At 45.0% G+C, this 4,471-nt stretch overlaps 1 pseudogene; it reads left to right on the forward strand.

Annotated features, from left to right (window-relative positions):
* Positions 1-358: 358 nt before the first annotated feature.
* LOC134913874 (5S ribosomal RNA) lies at positions 359-477 on the forward strand (annotated as a pseudogene).
* The last annotated feature ends 3,994 nt before the right edge of the window (positions 478-4,471 follow it).

Here is a 4,471-nt window from a genome sequence, read left to right on the forward strand (position 1 = left end):
CAAGTTTTCAAAAATCAGTATTATTGTTCAAAGTTTGAATATCACTGACCAGATCTCCCAGTATGATTCTATAAGCCTACTGCCTTATTATTTTAATTCAAGCTCCCCTGTTACTTAGGCTGTTTGGGAGCACAATTGTAATATAATCTATTTTTTGGTAATACCTATTCCAAGATTTCAAAATCGGTATTATTGTTCAAAGTTTGTATACCACCGACTAGATCTCCCAGCAAGAATCCATAAGTCTGCTGCCCTATTATTATTATTGTTAATTTCTGACCATAATATTCATTTATTCTGTGATTGAAATCCTGGGTCCCAATATAATCAGAAAACGGTGCGCCTAGGAGACAGATTTACCTACGGTCAGACCGCACTGAGTATGCCCAAACTCGTCTGATCTTGGAAGCCAAGCACTGCAGGGCCTGGTTAGTACCTGGACGGGGAACCACCAGGGAATACTAGGTACCGTAGGTATTTTACTCTCCAACAGTTAAAGCAATTTGGGACCCATTGTACCAACCTGATCTCTGGTTAATAGCATGTCAGATTATATCGGACTCGAGGTAGTGACCTCATTCATATAAAATCCTAATTATAGAGGATATGTATGAATTTTCTCTATGGATGAGGGTTTATTTATTTCGCTCATTTATATTATTATTTTGCCCATAATAGGTACATTGGTACTTGTAAATATTCATGTTCTTTAATCATTGATGCCAGCTCTCGCTTTTTCTTAAAGTATATATCAGTAAAAGTTATTTTTTAATAATTTCATGATTTCAATTTTTCAAGTGTGCCCAGGAAAAGGCCTATAGTTGCTTTTTTTTGGTTCTTTGTCTTTTCCAAAGGACCATATCTGTTGTTTTATAGTTGTCATAACTATTTTTCTGGAGCACCACCAACTATTTGCTGAACTTATTATTTCAGTAAGCCTCTATGTTGGGCTATTAATAATACCTCTAAATTCACTGAACAAAATGATTGTATCCTGTGCAGATTTATTTCCTTTTGCTAAGAACGTATACTGGTGGTCACTGGTGATGGTGTAGGAGCTTCCGAAGTATAGCAAATATATTGATTCAAGCTTTTTCGCATTGATTAAGATATTTACTGTTAATCACAAAATGTGTTCATGTATCCTTAAATATATTGTAAAGATATTCAGAAAACTATATACTCCGAATATCTTGTCTAAAGCATGAATTGTTCAAGGACATACAACGCCAGATGTATCCAAGGAAGATCGGGAAGAATGTTTTCAGCATATGTCCGAGAGACTGATAATCACAAAGCAATAAACTATATTCAAGAATGTTCTAATTGCTAATTAGAATCTTGTATGACAATTGATGTATTTCAGGTTCTGAGACATACATGGTGTATTCTGATTGGCTAAATGTATTGGCAAGCATGATTCCTTTGTCTTTAAGCTATAAAAATAAACCTGTAACGGCCCCTAAAGCAGGTCAGCTATAGTCTGTTTAGGTTACACATAATCCTGTGTCATCTTTTCATTCACTGACCTCCAACCGGTTGCTAAAGGAACAGAATTCTGACTGATTACTGAAGAGAGTTAATAGACCAGACCTGAACAGGTTAAAATACCCTAACATTTTTGGGAGCATCGTCCGGGGATTTTCCAGCATCTCCTCCACTGGCAACAAATCCTCTGATCTTTCAGGAACCGCTGATAAAAAAAACCGGTAAGTGAGATTTAATGTGTAGATTTCTACCTGCTCACTTGACTCAGCGCTTCTTGAATGGATCTGGGGAAGTCCAGTTGGGAAGATCAGAGAATATCTTAAAGAGCCCAGTGTCAGTCAGAAGAATTTTTTCTTTAAGGTACCATACATGTATGTCATATTGTTAAATTGTGGGTAAATATCTTCAGCTAATTTGTCACAAGTGCACAGGGGGAATTAATCAAATATCCAGGAAACTTTTACATTTTTAAAAGGTGGCGTATGGCCAAGGTGTATTCTAATGCTGATAAACAGTTTGAATTGATAAATAACCAAAGAGGTGTATGCAAATCTTGTACCTGTGTTGTTGTGTTAAGAAAATACAAAGGGTCCGTTGCACCGAAATTGGTGGCAATTACAAGCACTGAAGTCTCATTTGGTTATGTGGAAAATGATGATGAATTTTATTGTACAATAGGTTGTCATTTAAAAAAGGGAATTGTTGGAACATTACATTGAGAATGATTGGTCTAACATCATAACCTATTGTAAGCAAAAATGTACAGATGGCGCTTCAGTTCAAAGGTGCTGCAGTCCCCAGCTGGGATTGTCACCAATTTCCCAAAAAAGTTCAATTGGAGTTCTACGATTTTGCCGAGGTGCGCTCCCTGGGTTACTCGGGGTAATGTTCTTTGTCCCAAAACAAGGTAAAAGTTTCCTTCTACGGGGGGCGTGGCTTCGACGGACATGGAGTAGCACACAGACTGTGTGTCTCTCCAGCTATTATATCCTGCCCAACATCCTGTGTCCCCCCCTGGGCCTGCACTCCGCCCCAATACTAGCACTATAATGTGGGGGTGCCCCTGGGCCGCTCTGAGACCCGTCAGCAAGCTATCCGCTGCAGTGGAGTGAATATAGTGTGCGGGGACCCTGGGCCTGCTACTGCATGTGGGACGCCGCCATCCTGCTGCCCGCACCGAGACCTGTATCCGGCTCCCGTCCTGAGCGCTGCTCACCAGGTCCGCGGCTTCCCCTCTGTTGTTGCTGGGGACGCTGTGGCGGGCGCCTCTCCTCTCGTGCTCCGGCCGACGAGCGCTCCTCCAGCCGCTGCATCACCACGTGACCCGCCGCCGCTCTCCCTGCTCGCTCCGGCGGCCCCAGCCCGTACCTCCGGCTCCTGCACTGTGCTATGCCGCTGGGGAGGAGGTGCACGGCACGGCTGGATTCTATAAGTGCCTGTGCCCTCCCCATAATACTGCTGCCTTGCTGAACTCTGCTCCATTAGGATAAGGAGCATTGATATTAACCCCTGCAGATCCTGTGATACGCTGGTCAACCTCAGCTTCCTGGCACACACTCCATTTCAACTTATTGTCTCTCATATGCTGGGAGGGGAGGAAAGATTTCTTTATCCTGCTGCAATTATTTCTTCTGTGCTAACAGAGGTTCCTGTTAGTCTACACGGTCACTGATCAGTTTTGGTATACTGTACTTACCCGCAAGCAGCGACTGGATAATTCTGATATACTACATTCAGTCATTATTGGCCGTCCATGGACAGTTCTTGATATACTATTTAATAAACTTCTTGCCTCCTCCCGCCCGCTCGGTTATAATGGTCAAACCGCATCAGTCTGCCGCGGCCGCGGCGAAGTTGGAGAAGTATGTCAGAAATCCGCCGACGCGGTCCCAACAGAGTGGGGAGGTGCAGCCGACCTCTGCGCCACCTTCTCCGTCAGCTGGCTCCTCATCTGCGGATGCCACCGATGCTGCTCTGCAAAAGGTGCTGGATGCGGTCACGGCCAGTGAAGCCCGCTTGGCTGACAGGATCGGTCAGGTCCAGTCGGATTTATCCATTATACACCAGGACCTTCAACGGGTGCGGGAGAGGGTCGGAGAGGTTGAGACGCGCACCTCCACGCTGGAAGACACGGTTACGCCTCTTGGTAGACGCACTTCTGCTCTGGAGTCTCAGATGCTGGATGTACATAGAAAGATGACGGATATGGAGGGGAGGTTGCAGCGGAACAATGTCCGTTTCGTCGGACTCCCGGAGAAAGAAGAGGGTACATCCCCTGAAAAATTTCTTGAACATTGGCTGTTGGATGTATTTGGAGCGGAGGAGTTCACTTCACACTTCGCAGTGGAACGCGCCCATAGGGTCCCGATGCGCCCATTACCTCCAGGGGCACCTCCCCGTACGTTTATTGCCAAACTCCTCCATTACCGGGATAGAGACGTGATTCTGAGACTGGCCCGCACCAAGGGCCCCCTTACGTGGAAAGGTTCCCCAGTTTCAGTCTTTCCGGATTTTGCTGTCGATGTCCAGAAGGATAGAGCTCAGTTTGTCCCTGTGAAACGCAGGCTGCGAGAATTGAATATCCCCTATGCCATGCTCTTTCCGTCTAAACTGCGGGTGGTCTCGGATGGGGAAACAAAATTCTTCACGACCCCTCGTGAAGCATCAATGTGGCTGGACGGACGCTTTCCGGCGCGGCGAGCGCTAGCTGCTGATTGAGCTTATGTGTTTGATTTCCCTACTTGCAAGTATACTGCTTCGTTTATGCTTGATATGTTATTGTTATATTGTCTTGGGAGGGATGTATAGTTGTTTGTGGTTATGTTCCTTATGATTCCCTGCAGGATGTCAGTTTGGCTAGATGGACGCTATTCAAATAGGGGAGCGATGGCTGCTGATTGCACTCCTGTCTCTGATTTCTCAGCTAAGTCAATATACTACTGTTTGTGATGTGCTGCTATGTGATTTACGGAGGGGCCATCTG

The sequence above is a fragment of the Pseudophryne corroboree genome, chromosome 4 (genome assembly GCF_028390025.1).
Source record: "Pseudophryne corroboree isolate aPseCor3 chromosome 4, aPseCor3.hap2, whole genome shotgun sequence".
Lineage (NCBI taxonomy): Eukaryota > Metazoa > Chordata > Amphibia > Anura > Myobatrachidae > Pseudophryne > Pseudophryne corroboree.